Source organism: Peromyscus californicus, unplaced genomic scaffold, assembly GCF_007827085.1.
Source record: "Peromyscus californicus insignis strain IS unplaced genomic scaffold, ASM782708v3 Scaffold_10__1_contigs__length_136768540, whole genome shotgun sequence".
NCBI classification, from domain to species: Eukaryota; Metazoa; Chordata; class Mammalia; order Rodentia; family Cricetidae; genus Peromyscus; species Peromyscus californicus.
This window is the reverse complement of record NW_026294391.1, coordinates 27,436,989-27,457,357: the sequence shown is the minus strand read 5'-3', so window position 1 is coordinate 27,457,357 and position 20,369 is coordinate 27,436,989. Positions and strand designations below refer to the sequence as shown.

At 41.7% G+C, this 20,369-nt stretch overlaps 1 pseudogene; it reads left to right on the top strand.

The window, feature by feature from the left end:
* LOC128114062 (40S ribosomal protein S23-like) overlaps positions 1 to 20,369 on the top strand; it is a 31,976-nt pseudogene that overhangs the window by 11,009 nt on the left and 598 nt on the right.

The window sequence follows — 20,369 nt, the reverse complement described above, 5'->3', positions numbered from 1 at the left end:
CTTTCTCTCTTTCTCTGTCTCTCTCCCTTGCTCCCTCCCTCTCTCCCTCCCTCCCTCTCTCCCTCTCTCTCTCCCTTTCTTTCTCTCTCTCTCTTTCTTTCTTTCTCTCTCTCCCTCTGTCCCCCTCTCTCTCCCTCCCTCCCTCTCTCTCTCTCCTTCTTTCTCTCTTTCTCTGTCTCTTTCCATCTGTCCCTCTCTCTCGCTCCCTCCTTCTGTCTCTGTCTCTCTTTCCCTCTCTCTCCTTTTGTCTGTCCCTCTCTCTCTCTCCCTCCCTCTCTCCTTCCTTCCCTCCCTCCCCCCTCTCTCTCCCTCCCTCTCTGTCTCTCTCACCATGATGTCATCCACCATGTTGTGATGTAATCAGAAGACCCTCACCTGAGGACAAAGGGGTGCATCCACCCAATCTTGGAATTTGGGCCTCCAAAACTGAGAGCTAAAAAAGCCTATCTTCTGGTTTGGGCTTTGGGCTTTTGGTTTCTGCTTCTATTTTGTTATTGTTGCCCTTTGATCATTTGTTTTGCTTTACTTTGGGTTTGGTGTTTGACTTGTTTTGTTCTTGAAATAGGTTCTCACTGTGTAGCCCAGGCTGGCCTCTAACTTACAATCTTCTAGCTTGAGACATGCATCACCACACACAGAACCTGGCTTGAGAAATGCTGGCTTTGCAAGGTGATGGTGGCACATGCCTTTAACCCCAGCACTCAAGAAGGCAGAGGCAGGGGAATCTCTGCGAGTTTGAGGGCAGCCTGGTCTACAGAGTGAGTTCCAGGACAGCCAAGACTACAGAGAAACCCTGTCTCAGAAAGCCAAAAAGAAAAAGAAAAATAGTTATTCTGCACTTTTTAGTCATTGCAGAGTTGAGCAAGGACTATGATTGGTTAAATTGACAGAACCAAATTTTCTACAACTGTTCATGTTTCTGAAAAGGAGGACATTCATGGAATGAGTAAGGGTAAGACAACTGCTATAACAAACAACCAAAAATCTGTTGTTGTTGTTGTTGTTGTTGTTGTTGTTGTTTTGGTTTTTTTGAGACAGGGTTTCTCTGTGTAACAGCCTTGGCTGTTCTGGAACTCACTTTGTAGACCAGGCTGGCCTCAGACTCATAGAGATCGGGCTGCCTCTGCCTCCAGAATGCTGGGATTAAAGGCATGTGCCACCATACCCAGCTCCAAAAAGTCTTAATGGGATAACAAAACCATTCTTTTTTTTATCTCACCACAGCCCAACATAGGTCTGTAGAAGGAGTGCTTTTGTAAAGCTCATTCATGAATACTACTGGACCCTCCATTTCCTAGAACTCAGGGACCTGTGCTAGACTCCTTGTATCTAGTAACTGTAAAAAGAAAGCACTTATGAACTCAGCAAAGGTAGAAAGAGAAGCCATGGAAGATCTTGAATAGTGGAGTTACTGGCGAGGCCCAGAAGAGGCACAGATCACTTCTCCTTACTTTCATTTGGTTAGAAACAAGGTATACAGCCGAGCAAAGGGATTTGGGAAAATGTAGTCAAGCTCTGTAGTCAGGAATCAAAACAACAGGTTGGGTACCAGCTTCTTCCCTAATTACCTTGAGAAAATTTCAGAGCTACAGTTAGCACTGTTGGTTCACTGCCAAGATTCCCTCTACTAGGACAGGATCCATTAGTGAGCATTGTTTGCTAATGGCCCACAGCTGTTCTCGTTGCACATTTACCTTTTGCCAAACTGAAGCCACTTCGAGGTTATACCCCTACAAGTTCAAGCCTCTGCAGGAAGAACCCACAGGAAATGACTGATTTCCATGAGTGGATATAATGCTAGCCTATTGCCTAAAAGATCGATAACGGGTGTAGCAGGGGCATATGGGGGATTATCAATGAAACAGTATGTAGAATTGATTGATTATTTGTTTGTGTTGAGACAGAGTCTCACTTTGTTACCCAGGCTGGCCTCCTAGTTGCCATGATTCTCCTGTCTTAACATTCCAAATGGTAGGGTTACAGATGTGAGCTGCCGCACACAGGTTAAAGCTGTGAGTGTGGGTTGGCAGGGCTGTGAGGGATAATAGGTAAAAGAGGCCTCAATCTATTAGTCTATGTATTTTGTGAATTTCTAAAATTTCACATAATAAAAAAATTTTCAAGCCAGGCACGGTGATGCATGCCTTAGATCCCAGCACTCAAGAAATAGCAGCCAGAAGACCTCTGTGAATCTGAGGCCAACCTGGTCTACACAATGAGTTCTAGACCAGAAAAGACTACCTAGTGAGACCCTGTCTCAAAAGAAAAAGTTAAAAAAATTAAAAATATAACCTGTTACCTTTTAGGGAAAATTAAATATAGACCCAATATACCATGATGTTAAAGGATATTTTTGTTTGTTTATTGGAACATGGTATGATGTATCCCAGGCGGGTCTTGAACTTACTATGTAGTGGAGAAGGATCAACCTCTGATCCCCCTGCCTCCACCTTGATATAATTTCCTTTTTAAATGCAATGATAGCTTTAGGGCTAATGAAACCAATATCCCATGCGATTTCCAGCTGCATTCCATATTATTTACAGGTGAGATGACATGGTATCCTGAATTTTCACAAAAATACTCAAGTACAAAAGAAAAGCTCAGGAGGAGATAGCTTTAAACAAAATCTGAAAATGTGGACAGTTGTGGTGGTGATTTGAATAGGTATGCCCCCCATAGACTCATGTGTTTGAATGCTTGGCCCACAGGGAGTGACACTACTAGTAGGTGTGGCTTTGTTGGAGGAAGTGCGTCACTGTGGGGTCAGGCTTTGAGGTTTCATATGCGCAAGCTATGCCCAGTGTGGGACACAGGCTCCTTCTGCTGCCTGCAGATCAAGATGTAGAACTCTCAGCTACCTCTCCAGCACCATGTCTGCCTGCATGCTACCATGTCCTGCCATGATGACAATAGACTAAACTTCTGAAACTGTTAGCCAGCCCCAATTAAATGTTTCCTTTATAAGAGTTTCCAAAGTCATGGTGTCTTTTTTTCAGCAATAGAACACTGACTAAGACAATTGTTTTAGGTGAATAATGGATAGAGGAAAAGACACTATACTAGTCTCTCAAATTTTTTATATCTGCCAGGTGGTTCATACCTGTAATCCCAACACTTAGGAAGTTGAGGAAAGAGGATAACATAGGCTACAGACTGAGACTCTCTCTCCAAAAAAAAGTTCAATTTTTTTTGTATCTGAAATTTTCCATACTTATAAAAATACATGTTTTGCAATCCTAGCACTCGAGAGGTAGAGACAGGAGGATCAGGAATATCAAGGTCATCCTCTACTACGAAATGATTTAGAAGCCAGCTTGTACTACATAAGACTCTGTCTCAAAATACTAAAGAAAAAGGATTTATCGACACCCCTCTTGCAGTCTCATTTGTTCATTCCAATAGGTAAGCCCTTACTGAGACTCCTGTATCTATGTGACCTTTCTTGTTGGGTGGACTATTTTGTTTGCTTGTCTGTTTAAGGCATGGTCTCATTATGTAGCCTAGGCTGCTCTCAAACTCACACTGATCCTCCTGCCTCAGTCTCCCAAGTGCTGAGATTACAGATGTGTAGCACTGTACCTGGCTCCCAACATGATTTTGAATTTTACTAATACCTAGAAATGGTAGACACACTGCAGAGATGGCTCAGTGGTTAAGAGCACTGGACACTCTTCCAGAGGACCCAGGTTCAATTCCCGGCACCCACATGGCAGCTTACAACTGTCTGTAACTCTAGTTCCAGGGTTTCTGATACCCTCACACAGTCGTACATGTAAGCAAAACACCAATGTGCATAAAATAAAAATAAATTATTTATTTAAAAAAGAAAGAAGTGGGAGACACAATAACAGTATGAAAAAAGCATGCCTTTGTCTTAGAAACTAATGAAATACCTGGCAAGTAGTCAAAATTCTTCATTGTGTTAGAGTGTTAGTGCAGAAGAAAGTTTAGCACATCTCATTGACAATGCCTGATTTCCTCTGGGACTGGGAGAAACAGAAGTGTGTGTTGATTTTGAAAAGGATGTTTATCTCACATGCCCTGCATTATCTCCACGAGACTCCAGCCACTAACTGCTGGGGGAAGAGGCCCAAGAGCAGAGCCTACAAGGCTGCTTTTCTTAAAGCTTTAGAACTCTTGGGGACCATGTGTCTGCAAACAGTTTCCAAATCGTTAGACACGCCAGATCTGTAACTATGAAAATAATAGCACTGGATTCAAAAACTAAGAGACTTGGTCACCTCCACAACTGTCTCCATTTTGGAACCAGAGTGCTACACTTGCTTTGATGGGGCGGGGGGTGGGGGCGGTTAGCCATAACATGCAATAAGGCTTTCATTTGAAGCCTTGTGTGACAGAAAAGTTGGAAACACTTTTGAGTTCATGAAAGTCATTCTTAATTTTGACCCAAACCAGCTGCTTCATTTAAGCCAACAGAGATTATTTTAAAAACCATTGTTTCTGGAACTAGAGCCTATCCAGCAATGCCGCTACAGATTCTGGTCCTTTAGGAGAGCTCTGTTAGAGAAATATTTCAAGCCTGTTATGGTACCTCTTCACAAACTGCTCTTTATTTATTGTGATTTTATGTATATGGGTGTTTTGCCTACATGTATGTCTGTGCACCACATTCATTCATGATGCCTTTGGAACCCCGATGAGGGCATCACATTCCCTGGAACTGGAGTTATAAACAGTTGTAAGCTGCCATGTGGGTGCTGAATTGAACCCAGGTCCTCTTGAAAAGTAGCCAGCACTCTTGAACATTGAGCCCACTCTAGGCCCAGATTGCTCTTTTAATATGTATGTACGTGTGTAATTATTTATTTACATGTTTCTGTGTATGTGCACATGTGTGCAGATGCCAAAAGAGGGTGGTGGGGCCTCTGGAGCTGGAGTTACAGGTGGTTGTAAGCCACTCAGTGTGGATGCTGGGAACCACACTCAGGTCCTCTGAAAGGGTAGCAGTTCTTAACTACTGAACCAGCTTTCCAGCCCCTCACAAATTATTCTTAACTATTTGCTTAAGATGTATATTTAGACAAGCATATGACAGCTGATCAAATACATATCATGAGCCACTGACAATAAGTATAAGTGATAATGCAGAAAATGTGGCTCATAAACACTGCTGGAAAATGAACCAACCACTTTGGAAAGCAGTCTAGATGTTCCTCAGATTCCTAAACATAGTGTTACTCTATGTATTTGTTTCATTTCTGTTGCTATAATGGAATACTCTGACAAAGCGGTTGGAAAGATGGCTCAATGGTTAAGACCACTTGTTCTTGCAGAGTACCCAGGTTCACTTCCCAGCACCCACATGACAGCTCACAACCATCTATAACTTCAGTTCCATGAAATCCAATGCCTTCTTCTGGCCTCTGCATGCATGTAGTGTACTTATATATGTGCAGATAAAACACACGTAAAACAAAACTACACTTTTTAAAAGAAAGCAATTTTGGACTGGAGAGATGGCTAACTGGTTAGAGGCACTGGTGCTCTTCCAGAAGACCTGGGTTCAATTCCTGAGCCCATGCAGTGGCTAACAACCATTTGTAGCTCAAGTCCCAGGAGATCCAATACCCTCTTCTGTTCTCCATAGGCACCAGGCACACATGTGGTATACAAACATACAGACAGACAGACAAAACATTTATACACATTAAATGGATAAATACAAATTTAAAGCACAACTTAGAGGAGAAATGGTTTATTCTGGCTTATAATTCCATGATAAAGCCTTTAAAGTGGGGGAGACATCTAGCAGACAGGGAGGATATAGTGGCAGGAGCAGGAGGCTGGTTGGTCACATTGCATCCATACTCAGGAAGCAGAGTGTGAACAGGAAGTGAGGTCAGGCTATATAATCCCAAGTCCCTGGGCCAGGCATGATGGCATACACCTTTAATCCCAGCACTCAGAAGACAGAGGCAGGTAGATGTCTACACAGAGAGTTCCAGGCCAGCCAGGACTACATAAGGAGACCGTGTCTCAAAAACATAAAACAAAAAACAACCTCACAGCCCACCTCCAGGGACCCATTTTCTCCAGCAAGGCTCCACCTTCTAGAGGTTTCACAACTTTCCCAAACAGTACCACCAGCTGAGGATCAAGTGTCCAAACACATGAAACCTATGGGAGAGATTTCACATTCAAACCACAACCCCATATAAGCTAGCAATTCTGTTTCTAGGTACACACTCAGGAGCAATGAAAGTACACGCCAAACACAAAACTTGTGCCCAGGGGACTGAAGAGATGGCTCAGCCACCAAGACCATTGGCTGCTCTTCCAGATGACTTGGGTTTGATTCCCAGCACCCACACAGCAGTCCCAGGGGATTAAATGTCCTTTTCTGGTCTCCATGAGCACCAGGCATGCACATGGTACGCAGACATATGTAGAGGTAAAACATTCATACATATAAAATAAAATAAACCTGTCCCCAGATGTGCATTAGAGCATGGTTAATAATAACCACAAAGTGAAAACAACCCAAATGACTAATGAGGAGATAACAAAATGTTATTATACATACAGTCATACAATGTCATACAATGTGTGATAACAGGCATACAATGAAAGCATTGCTCAATTAAGTCCTGATAGGTGCTATGCTATGAGTGAACATTATGCTAAGTGATAGAACTCAGACACACAGGCCAAATGCTGTAAGGGTTTAGTTATTTGAAATATCCAAAACAGGCAAATCTAGAATGAGCCTGGTTGTCTAAGGCTAAGTAGATAGGTTGGGAAGACATGAAGAATGATTACTAGTATGTATAGGGCTTAAGAATGATGAAAATGTTCTCAAATTAATAATGCTAGCTCTATAACCTTATGAATGGACTAAAAACTACCGAATTATGGAATTTTAAAGAGTAATTTATTATATGTGTATGGATGTTTTGTCTGAATGTACGTACATGCACCACTTGCATTCCTAGTGCTTGCAGAAGTCAGAAGAAGGCATTGGATCCCCTGGAACTGGAGTTACAGACTGTCAGCCACCATGTGGGTATTAGGACTCAAAACCCGGGACCTCTGGAAGAGCAGTCAGTGCTCTTAATCGCTGAGCTGTCTCTCCAGACCCAAGGGTGATCTTAATATTTTAATATAATGTTTTAATTAATCTTTTGAGAATTTCATAGAAGCATACAATATATTTGAAAATATTCATTCCCACTCTTCCACCAACTCCGCCCACATCCACTCCCCACCCCACCCCTTCTCCAACTGTGTTCTCTCTCTTTTTTAAACAACCCACTGAGTCCATATACTCATGGGTGTGGGACCATCCCCTGGAGCACTGACCCATCAGGAGCTACACATCCTTAAAGAAAACTGACTCTCCTGCCGGGAAGTCATCAGTGTAAATAGCTCCTCGGCTAGGAAGGGTGTAAATAACTCCTCAGCTTGGAGTAGGACTCGTGATCCCTTCTCCCTCCAAGCTAGAATGTTGACTAAGTCAGTCTTTCGCAAGCAACCACAGCTGCTCTGGGTTCATACGTGCTGCCGTGTCCAGAAGACACTGTTATGCTCTGGGCCTTCCCCATCTCTGGTTCTCACAATCTTGTAACCCAGCATTTAGGATTCTGTGACAGGAAGATTGCGATTACATGGTTAAGGCAAGCTTGGACTATCTAGCAAGTTCCAGGCCAGGCTGGACTATCAAGTGTAGCCATGCCTCAAAAAAGTAAATTAAATTAAACTAAAATGGGGAGTTTTAAGACATGTGAATTATGTCTCCATCCAAAATGTTCTCAAATATTTAGCATGTCTCTACCACATTCCTATCAATCTCCTTGGAGAAACAAATGAATTGAAGGGCAGTGAGTAGTGTTCCTCTTCGTTGCCTAAGCCATGTTTTTTTTTCCTTTTATTGAAAATATTCTTTTCTCATTGTGATAGATCCTGATTGCTGTTTCCTCTCCCTCTACCTCTCCCAGTTTCTCCCCACCTCCCCTCCCTTCTGGATCCACGCCCTTTCTGTCTCTCAGTAGAAAGAACAGGCTTCTAAGAGATAACAACCAAACATAACAAAATAAAATACAATAAGATAAAACAAAACTATCGCATTGAGGCTGGACAAGGCAAACCAATAGAAGGAATAAAGCCTCAAAAGCAGGCCAAGAATCAGAGCCCCACTCATTCACACACTCAGGACTCCCATAAAAACACTAAGCTGAAAGCTATGATATATACGCAGAGGACCTGGTGCAGACCCGTGCAGGCCCTGTGCTTGCTGCTTCAGTCTCTGTGAGTTCATGAGCGTTACTCAGTTGATTCAGAGGGCCATGTTCTCCTGGTGTCCTCCATCCCCTCTGGTTCTTACACACTTTCCGCCTCCTCTTCTGTAGGGTTCCCTGAGATCTGGGGGGAGGGATTTAATTGAGACACCCCATTTGGAGAGAGAGATCCACCCCACCCCACCCCCACCCCACCCCTGCGCCCCGTGTAATGTCTCTAAGCCATGTTTATAATGTAACTCGCCAAACAGCAGTCCCCAATGGTCCAAATAGACAACATACCACAGGATTCAACCAGACTTCTGACAGTTCATTACATTGTGCAAATGCTGCGATCCTCTGGCATCACATCAACTCATAGCAAGCATAAAGACCGTGCAGGTACACAGTACAAATGGAAGTTCTCAGCTGGTGCCCTATCTAAATCTTGCCTCCATCTGCCTCTTTATTCCGCTGAGTCAGGATCTCCAACAATACTTCATGGCTCCCCAACTCTAGACAGTGTCGCAGAGACACCTCCTTCTGAATATCCAGTTGGTGAGGACACTTCTCCAGCCTTTTCCCAGGCTCCCTGATAGCAATGTTTCTTTCCCACGGTACAGTAGGAAAATGCTTTGCTAAGACACTCAGTTATGCCTCACTTGGCACAGTGCAAGTCTCATAATCAGCTTTGAAATGGTCTATATAAACCCGAGTGTTATCATAATGGGTGGAATTTGAACAAATTAAGGATGAGCTGAAAGGATAAATTGTACTATGCCTTATTTCATTAAATAGATATCTGTTTCTTTAGCGAGTCATCTTTCGCTTCCATATAGTTTACTCGGAGTACATCAGATACACAAAGATTCTGCATATAGATAGACTACATAGTTATTCACATCTGGACATCTGTTTGTATCTGTAATTAATCAGTGGAGAGCTTTCTGAGCTCAGAAAGTGTTTTGATTCAGATTGAAGTAGTAAAATTAAGTTAAGACATTATTTTTAGCAAGTCTCAAAACCATACATTCCAAACTTTAGTAAGGGTAACTAACTAGATTTGGGTTTGGTTTATTCTTGTTGTTGATGGTGGGCCTGGTGGTGGTTTAAGACAGGGTCTCATATAGTATAGGGGCTTTGATTACAGATGTGTGTCACCACACCTCAAATTTGCTTCTTTCTTTTGTTCTTCTTTTCTTTATTTTTATACAGAGGTCTCAGAATGTTGGCCCTGAATTCTTAGATTTAACCAATCCCCCTATCTCATGACCCCAAGCAGTTGGGAATACAGGTGCATGCCACCTGCAGAGACTCAAACCCAGGGCCTCATGAATGCTTGGTAAACGCTCTGCCACTAAACTATACTCTAGTGCCTGGCTTGATTTGGACAGAGAGATGGGTGGAGACGGTGTCCCACTCTATAATATAGGCTGACCTTGAGTGCCTGCTCCTCCCACCTCCTCACCTGTCAAACTCTGGCGATGACGTCTGTGTCCCACTGCACCTGGCTTATGTTTTAATTAAATGAATTTTCTGCCTCAGCTTACATAGGAATGAAGAAGGGTGTAAATACGTAAAATAATAACCACACTTCCAAAGCTAATTTGTGTTGACCAAAAGGTCCATTGATAGAAGAATGAATGAACAAAACTTAATGTGTACATGGAATGGAAGATTACAGACCCTGAAAGAAGAAAAGTCTCACATATCCTGTTATATGGATTATGCTGGGTGAAATAGAAAAATCACAGACACTTACTTTATCCAATGCCGATAAATTCATAGAGACAGAAATCAGAATGGCCGTTTCCAAGGGTGGGGAAGAGAGGAAAATTAATTGTGGCTTGATGTGTTGCACAAATCCTAAATGGTCTTATAATAAAAACCTGGAGCCAGATATCGGGGTAAATGCTGAAAGATCAGAAGAAACAAGCCACAGTCACTTCTCACCTGCCAACTCCTCAGCCAAAAAGAGAAGATCCTGTCTCCACGAATCCTCAGACTGAATGCCTCTGAGTCCTCAGCCAAAAGGCCTAACTTCTGTCTCCTCCCGCCTTATATGCCTTTCTCTGCCCAGCCTTATCACTTCCTGTCTAAACCTCACCAGTGCTGGGCTTAAAGGCGTGTGATTCAAGTGCTGGAATTAAAGGTGTGTGCCACCACTACCTGGCTGTTTCTCATTTAGACTGGATTATTCTCGTGTAGCCCAGTGTGGCCTTGAACTCACAGAAATCCGGACAGATCTCTGCCTCTGCCTCCCGAATGCTAGGATTAAAGGTGTGTGCCACTACTGCCTGACCCCTATGTTTAACTCTGTGGCTGGCTCTGTCCTCTGATCTTCAGGCAAGCTTTATTTCTTAGATTACAAATATATCACCACATTGATGACTATAGAATTCAAGTTTTACGAGATGAAAAGGGTCTGGAGATCTTTAATACAGCGATGTGGAAACACAACACTACTAAACTGTACACTTTTAAATGATCAATTCTGTGCTGTGTGTGTTCTACCACAATTTGAATTGTCTTGGTTAAAAAGTAAACTGTTGCACTGGAATGCATCAGTTTTAACTTCCTAAAATCTGTTTTTAAACATACACCCTGCATCAGTGAACTGCTGATGCTTTGGCAAATCATACCACTGATGCTAATGATTCTCTTCCCCACTGTCAAAGCTTTCCTGTCCACAGTCACTCACTTTATTATTCCCTCTCAAGTATCCTCTGAGAAGTATTGGCCAAGTACAGTCCTCGGACTATTAATGATGCCTCGAGTACATAAAAGTGTCCAGAGATCTTGGAGGAAAACACAATTGTGTCCACAAACATGTAATAAATTTGAAATATAAGAAAAATAAGATTTACCAACAGCAACAAAAGAACTCATGTTCTCAGCTATTATTACAATCCCAAAACTTGTGTATTCACCATAAAAACTTCGTTAAAGGGCTTGGGAGATGGCTCTGTGGATAAAATGCTTGCCCCACAAACATGGAGACCTCAGCACCTATGTAAATACAGGGAAGTTATGATGGTGTGTGCATATAACTTAGTATGCAGGGAGCAGAGACAGGATACCTGGAGCATGCTGGCTAACCAGACTAGCCAAAATAGCAAACTCCAGGTTCAATTAGAGACCCTGCCTAGATATATAAGGTGGAGAGCAACCAAAGAAAACACCCAATGTCAATCTCAGGCCTCCAAATGTACCCAAACACAACACACGTGCACCTAAAAACACCAAACACACATACACTAAAATAAAAAGATGTTATCAGAGCTAGGGATACAGCTCATCAGTAGAGTGCTTGCCTAGCATGTGTACATAGACCCTGGTTTCAATTATCAGCACCAGAAAAAGGAAAAGAAAAAAATAGACTTAACAAGTCAGTTCCTTTTAGTAATATTCAATTGCTGGAAAGCATTTGATCTCAGCCAATATATTTTAAGCCATTCACTTGCATTTGTTTGGTTTTCAATTTTTTTGTGTGCTTCGAAAATTTGTAAAAATGAATCAATCAACACTCCATCAGAGTTGGGGGTGCTGGCCCACGCCTGTTACCCCAGCACTCAGAAGCAAGATGACCTCAAGTGCATAGTGAGATCCTCATCAAAATAATCAAGAGACTATTCCCTTGAGCTAGATGTGGTAATGCATGCCTGTAGTCCCAGCACTTGGAAGTAGAGACAGTAAGATCAGGAATTCAAGGTCAGCCCTGGCTACAGAACCTCCTCAGTGGGAAAAAACGTACACAAAGCCAGGACACCTTTAGTCCCAGCACTCAGGAGGGAGAGGCAGACAGATCTCTGAGAGTTCGAGGCCAGCCTGGTCTAGAGAGTGAGTCCAGGACAGCCAGGGCTATGTTTTGAGACCTGGTCTCAAAAAAATTAAAGACCTTAAAAAATGTCAAAGGAGAGGAAAAATTATCCCCCCCACACACAAAGAAAAGGCTATTGAAGGCTGGGCATGATGGCATATACCTGTAAATCCTAGCACTCAGGAAACTAAGGCAAGAAGACATTTACAGGTTCAAGGCCAGCCTGGTCTACATGGCAAGTTGAAGTTCAACCTGGACTACAGAGTAAGATCTTGGCTCCAAAAAGCAAACTAGAAATAGGTCACCGAAATACTACAGTGAACAAGATCAAGCAGTCAACATTCCATCATGGATGGAGGAGAGCCCCTTGAGGCCCCAGTCCTACCAAAGGCACTGTCAGCAGTTGATAGCTGCGAGGAGGGAAAATCACTCAGCCTTGGTGAACCACAGACACTGGTAGGTTGCTCATGCCCCAGTGGATAGGTATATACCCACGTGCATATGGGCAGCACTAATTGGACTCATGTGGCTATTCCTAACAACAACAACAAAAGAAAACATGAAGCTGGGAGGGATGTGAGATGGGGACTCCAGGGGGATAAGTGAAAGGGAGATAATGGTGGATGAATATGACTTATATACAGTCTATAAATGTATGGAACTTCCAAAGAATAAAAATATCATTTAAACAAAATAAAACTATCAATGTGAAAAAAGAAATACTTCAGCACAGAATATGTTCATAAACATAAGCAGCATGTAGAAATCATGTAGATAAGAGTTAGGCTCTGTATCATCAGAATGCGAATTGATAATAATGTTGGGGAAAAAAGAAGGATGGGCACACGACAATGAATAAGAAACATGATTCTATGAAAGTTAGATGCTATTTTTCCATAGACTCCCATACTTTGCCTGTAGGAAACTGACAAACAGCATCAGGAAAACACCCAGAGCCCTTGAATCCTTTTCCAAAACAAAACACAATGACCTTTCTGGTGAACTAGCTAAGATTTTCCAGAATAAGCTAAAAATTGTGCTTCACAGGATGTTGAAGGTTCAAGTTGTTCTATTGCCAAGGACTTTATAAAACAATTCAGAGTTAATAGGCATGTGCCAAGAAGATGGCCTGGCTATTTGACATCATTTGCCTATCAACTGACTGCATGAACATCATCTCATAGCAATAGCATTCTGTATAAATAAGGACTCACCCTGGTGTTCATGCGAATAGATATATCATATTACATCTGCAGTACATTTACCCATGGCCTGTGCAATGAGCCACCGTGAGAAGAGCCCCGTGTTTTCTTTTGTTGATTTCTAAACACCCACACTACAAGAACCATTTCTCCCTTCAGGTAAACATGACTTGGGGAGAAGCAGCTATGCGAGCATCATTGCAGGATTTTGCTAGGTGAGTCAAACTGGCCAAGGAACAAAAAGAGAATTACAATTGCCTCAAGCCGTAGAGAAGTTAATGTAATTCAGATGCAACGTTCTAGCATCACAATTGTTTGTTTCTGTTTCTGTGTGTGCCTGTTTGTTTATTTGGGTTTTTTTTTTCAGTTTTTCAAGACAGGGTTTCTTTGTGTAGCCATGGCTGTCCTAGAACTTGCTCTGTAGACCAGGCTGGCCTTGAACTCAGAGAGATCCACCTACCTCTGCCTCCTGAATGCTGGGATTAAAGTGTGCTGCCACCACCTGGCTCAAAGAATAAATTTTTAAAAAGAAACCTGTAGCCAACATTAAACTAAATGGAGGGAAACTCAGTATTTCCTCTGAAATCTGGAATAAAGCAAAGGTGCTCTTTCTTGCTACTCTTCTTCAATATACTGCTCAAAGTCTTAGCTCAAGCAATAAGACAAGAAATAACAATTGGAAATACATATGTACCAAGATATCAAAGCTCCCAATTTCATTTTTATATTTTTGGTTGTGAGCCTAGCCTTTAATGGCTGAGCCATCTCTTCAGTCCCTGATTTCATTTAAAAAAAAAAACACTAATGGGTGTAACAGATGTGCTGGCTAGTGTTATGTCAACTTAACACAAGCTCGAGTCAGATGAGAGAAGAAAATCTCAACTGAAAAAAAAATGCCTCAAAAAAATGGCCTGTGGGCAAGCCTGTGGAACTTTTTTTGTTGTTGTTTTGTTTTGTTTTCTTTTGTTTTTTGATTAATTATTGATGTTATGTGGGAGGACCCAGCCCATTGCCTGTGGTGCCATCTCTGGGCTGGTGGTCCTGGAATATATAAGAAAGCAGACTGAGCAAACCATGAGGGAAAAGCCAGTAAACAGCACCCCTCCATGATTTCTGCTTCAATTCCTGCCTCCATGTTCCTGCCCTGAGTTCCTACCCTGACTTTTTTTTTTTTTGATGATGGACTGTCATGTTGAACTGTAAGCTGAAATAAACTCTTCCATCCCCCAGGTTACTTTTGGTTATGGTGTCCTATCACATCAATAGAATCCTAACACAGCAGGTCAAATGGGTCCTGATACAATAATATTGAATGATGTAATACCCTATTCTTATCTCTAGATAAGTCATCCAAACTGAAAATTAACAAAGAAACCTCAAAGTTAAGCTATTCCATAGATCAAATGAACTTAATAGACATACACAGAATATTCCATCCGGCAGATATCAAATACAATTCTTTTCAGTAGCCCATGGAACCTTCTGTGAAATAGAGCGCCTTCAGGGCTAGGGAGTTAGATCACTCAGTAAAGTGCTCACAGTGTAACCATGAGGACCTGAATTCAATAACCAGCAGCCATGTAAAAAGTCAAGTGTGACAGACAGCATGTGACTGTAATCCCGGTGCTGGGAGGCAGAGACAAGGAGGATCCTTGGAGGTCACTGGCTAGCCAGTGTAGCTGAATCAGTGAGCTCCAGGTACAGTGAGAGACTTGTCTCAAAAAGCAAGGTGAAAAACAATTAATTGAGAAAGACATCCAATATCAGTTTATGGCCTCCATAAACACATACACACATATACAAGCCACACTGTAGGCCACAAATCGGTTTTTGACAAACACAAACGAACTGAAAATTCCTCTTGTATCTTATTAGATTGTGGTACAATAAAACTAGAGCAAATACATGGAGACTAAACAATGTACTCGTAAATGTAGTGCTGAATAAATCAGGGAGGATATTTAAATGCCTTAAATCAGATGAAAATGAAAGCACAGTTTCCCAGAACCTTCGAGATAGAGCTGGGGTGGTTCTAAAAGGAACGATTTGCAGCAGCTGGTGGTGTTTACATTACAAAATAATCAGAACGATCTCAAATAAGTAATCCAATGATATACCTAAGGTCCAAGAAAAACAATAACAATTCAAATTCAAAATCAGTGTGCAGCCGGGCGGTGGTGGCGCACGCCTTTAATCCCAGCACTCGGGAGGCAGAGCCAGGCGGATCTCTGTGAGTTCGAGGCCAGCCTGGTCTACAGCACAAGATCCAGGAAAGGCGCAAAGCTACACAGAGAAACCCTGTCTCGAAAAACCAAAAAAAAAAAAAAAAAAAAAAAAAAAAAAAAAAAAAAAAAAAAAAATCAGTGTGCAGCATGAAATAATAAAAATCAAGGCTGAAATTGATTAAATGCAGACTAAAATTATAAATATCAATATTACCAATCAAATATATCAATCAAAGAGTTGATGCTTTGAAGAAATGAGGGAGATTGACCAATCCCTGGCTAAAGTAGCCAAAGTGAAGAGAAAGAAGACACAAATTAATAAAAGTCAAGGTGAAAGGAAAAGAGTATTGTCTATTCCAATAAAATCTAGAGAACCATTGGGGAATACTTTGAAAACGTATATTCCAAAAACTGAGAAATCTAGAAGAAAAGGGTAAATTCCTGAACAGTGTATGATGTGGCAAAATTAAATGAAGATTCTAGACAACTTACATTTATTAAAAACCAACAAGATTGAAGCAGTAATAAATAGACCAAATAGATTCATTGCTGAATTCTACCAAACTTTGCAAGAAAAGCAAACACCAATATTCTTCAAACTGTTCCATAAAACAGAAAACACAGGAACACTAGCAAACTCATGCTTCAAAGCTAGCCTTACCCTGATACCAAAACCAGGACAGACTAAAAAGACAACTAGAAAACCAAAAAAAAAAAAGCCGGGCGGTGGTGGCGCACGCCTTTAATCCCAGCACTCGGAAGGCAGAGCCAGGCGGATCTCTGTGAGTTCGAGGCCAGCCTGGACTACCAAGAGAGTTCCAGGAAAGGCGCAAATCTACACAGAGAAACCCTGTCTCGAAAAACCAAAAAAAAAAAAAAAAAAAAAAGACAACTAGACCAATAACCCTAATGAACATAGATGAAAATTTCTCAATATAATTCTGGCAAGCCAAATTCAAAACCACACTTAGAAAACCACATACCATGACCAAGTTAGCTTCATTTTATGGATGAAAGGTGAGCTCGATATGAACAAATCAATAAGTATAATTCTGCAAATAATAGACTGAAGGACAGAAATCACGTGATCATCTCAATTGATACACAGAAGACCTTTAGCAAATTTCCACAACCCTTCATGATAAATCCCTGAAAAAACTAGGAATACAAGTAATATACCTCAACATAATAAATGCTATATACAACAAACCTATATCCAACACTGTATTAAATGGGGGAAAACTGAGAGCATTTCTTCTGAAATTGCTAATGAGATAAGGGTGCCTACTCTCTCCACTTATTCAGTACAATGTTTAAAGTCTTAGCTAGTGCAATAAGACAAGAGAAGGAAATGTAAAGGGATACAGAAAGGAAAGAAGTCAAATAATCCCTATTTGCAGATGACAGGATTTTAAAATTAAAAGAACTTAATTCTATGCCAGGAAACACTTCTGATAGATAGTTTCAATAAAGTAGCAGGACCCAAAATCAACACAAAAATCAGTAGCTTTTATTGGCTGCTCTCCATAACCTGATGGTAAGGTCCTATTGCTGAAGACAAAACTGACTTATATCACTGGGCATGAGGAAATTGAGCTGGTGCCCAACTAGAAGTTCACCCCTACTACCTGACATTCATGGTGCTCATTTCGTGCTACTAGAGGGGAAGAGTAACCACAATATTTCCAAGCTACAAATCCTGTGACCTACAACACAGACCTGCCTGAAATATACATTAGTATGTGGTAGTGTTGCATAAATATCATAGAAGTAACCATCCACATTTCCATTGGATTTAAGGCCTGTTCCACGAGGTGGAACTCATACCTAACAATACTAAAGAAGCCAAGAACCTGAGACTCAATAGGCCATGAACCTAGGGGGAAACCTATTATTATTCAGCTAAAGGAACATAGCAATAAAATGACTCCTAATGACATATAGATGTGCCCATAGATTAATTCATAATTCAACCTTCATCAAAGAAACTTCTTATAATTGGTAATAATTAGCATAGAGCCCCACAACTAGACAATGCAGAGAATGAAAGACTTTGGAGCACAGCCCTAAATGAGATATCTATGCAGAAGACGAAGCAGAAAGATTGTAAGAGTCAGAGGTAGTGAATGACTCCAAGGAAGTGTCTTCTAGACACAACAAGTATCTTCTAAACACAACAGGATTGATACACACATGAACTCACAGAGACCATGAAAAGACACACAAGATCTGTACAAGTCCAAACCAAACAAAATTCAAGCACTGAGTAGAAATGAACACAAAGTTTCAGCCCTAACCAAGAAGCTATTTGCAATTGATGCCTTCTGGGAAAAGGAAAATCAGCTTACTCCAATGGAGTATTCACTGTATATATCAACCATACTCTAGTGCATTTTTCACAATAGCTAGATATTCTAATAGCTATAGTTCACAATAACTAGGTAAGGGAACCAGCCTAGATGTCAATCAGCAGATGAATGTGCTGTGGGATAATGCTTTTGTACACTGGTTTAATAAAACACTAATTGGCCATTAGCCAGACAGGAAGTATAGAAGGGGCAAGCAGACAAGGAGTACTCTGGGAAGAGGAAGGGTTGAGTCAGGAGTTGCCAGCCAGATACAGAGGAAGCAAGATGACAAGACAGAACTGTGAAAAGGTACCAAGCCGTGTGGCTAAACATAGATAAGAATTATGGGTTAATTTCAGTGTAAGAGTTAGTCAGTAATAAGCCTGAGCTAATGGCCAAGCAGTTATAAATAATATTAAGCCTCTGAATGATGACTTTATATGCGACTGTGGGTCCATGGGGGAGGGGGGAGCAGGCGGGACCCGAGATACCTTCTGGCTACATGAATGGCTACAGAAAATTAAGTATAGGACTGGAGAGATGGCTCAGAGGTTAAGAGTGCTTGCTGTTGCTCTTCTGCCTCACAACCCACTGTAACTCCAGTCCCAGAGAACCCAACACCCTCTTCTAACCTTCATGGGCACTGTATGCACTTGGTGCACAGACATACACACTGACAAAGCATCTATACACATGAAATATTTTTTTCATTTTCTGAGACAGGGTTTCACTGTGTAGCTCTGTGTGTCCTGAAACTCACTCTGTAGACCAGGTTGTCCTCAAACTCACACAGATCCACCTGCCTCTGCCTCCTGAGTACTGAGATTAAAGGCATGCACCACCACCACCCGGCTAGAAATAATTTTTTTTTTTCCGGAGCTGAGGACCGAACCCAGGGCCTTGTGCTTGCTAGGCAAATGCTCTACCACTGAGCTAAATCCCCAACCCCAGAAATAAATATTTTTAAAAGAAAATGAGGTATAGGTACATAATGGAATATTTGGGATCCATAAAGGAAAATGAAATCGTGACATTTTTCAGAAAATGGATGCAACTGGAAATCATTACACTAAATGAAATAAGCCAGATTTAGACAAATACAGCACAGCATGCTCATATACAAACACTGTATTCAAAATTATATATGCATGTGTTCTCTCATCTGCAGTTCCTAGCTCCAAAGCTTCAGATGTGAGTATAAAACATAAAATACCAGCAGAAATCAGGAAATTACAAAGTGACCATATATGGAGCAGTGGGGAGGGAGGGATGAGGGGTGTATTATCAGGATGCAGGTGATTCAAAGTGGGAAATGAGGATGGGGAGGGAGGTCAATACAGAAGGATAAATGAGAGATAACATCAAGGCCTCAAGGAACCATATTATCTTATATTTACCTAAAATTATAAGTATAGACCACACACACACACACACACACACACACACACACACACACACACACACTAAAACTGACAATGCTCTCCTCTAAAACCATAGACTAGCTCTTTTTCCTCTCCCCCCTCTCTCTCTCTCTCTCTCTCTCTCTCTCTCTCTCTCTCTCTCTCTCTCTCTCTCTTTCTGTCTCTGTCTCTGTCTCTCTCTCACACACACACACACACATACACACACACACACACCCCAGTAACTGTTGTGGTCTTCACACTGCCAGGAAGCTTCACATTCCCTGACAGAACCAGAAGTGGCATGGTAAACAATACAAGCAAGCCTATTTGGGCACAGCCCTGAGAACCAGTTCTTCTCATGCAAAGGGAGTTGTGCTAGAAAAAATAGGGGTCGAAGCCAAACAGCCAAATTCTGCCATCAGGAAGTGTGACAGGGTGCAGCCCACCAAGAACAGCAAGGAAATCATAGCTTCTGTGCCCAATGATGGCTGCTCGAACTTCATTGAGGAAAATGATGAAGTTGCTGGATTTGGTCTAAAAGGTCATGCTGTAGATCATATCCCTGGAGTCTGTTTTAAGGCTGCCCAGTGCGTCTCTTTTGGCCCTGTACAAAGGCAAGAAGGAAACTATGATCAGAAATTTTGACTATGGTGTAGGGGTGGGTGTCTGTGCTTCATTCACCCCTGAAGCACCGCCCCTAGAAGGCAGCAGGTAACTGCTAGGTACCTGCCCCCACTCGGGCGTGGACAAGACAGGAACCCCTTAAGAGGGGAGATGCATTCATGATCGCTTTTTTGGCTACCTTGTGATCCTAGATGCTGGATTGCAGACCAAGTCAGAGTTCTCCAGAGAACTGAGTTGGACTGCATCTCATCTCTCCTGGATTCTGTAACCATTTGCTGGTTGTAAGCCACACCAAAATAAACCTCTTTTGACTATCAGATAAGACTACGGGGGATTGCCTTATTAATTGCCACTTTACTATGGAAACACAGTAATAAATTTTCATATTAAAGGCAAGAGAAACTTCCTTTCAAATGGTGATTCAGGGTAATCCAAATGACTCCCCAAACCATATATTTCCTTGGTTGCCTCTCAGAGGTTAAAGGTCACCCCCTGTTGCTGAAGATACCA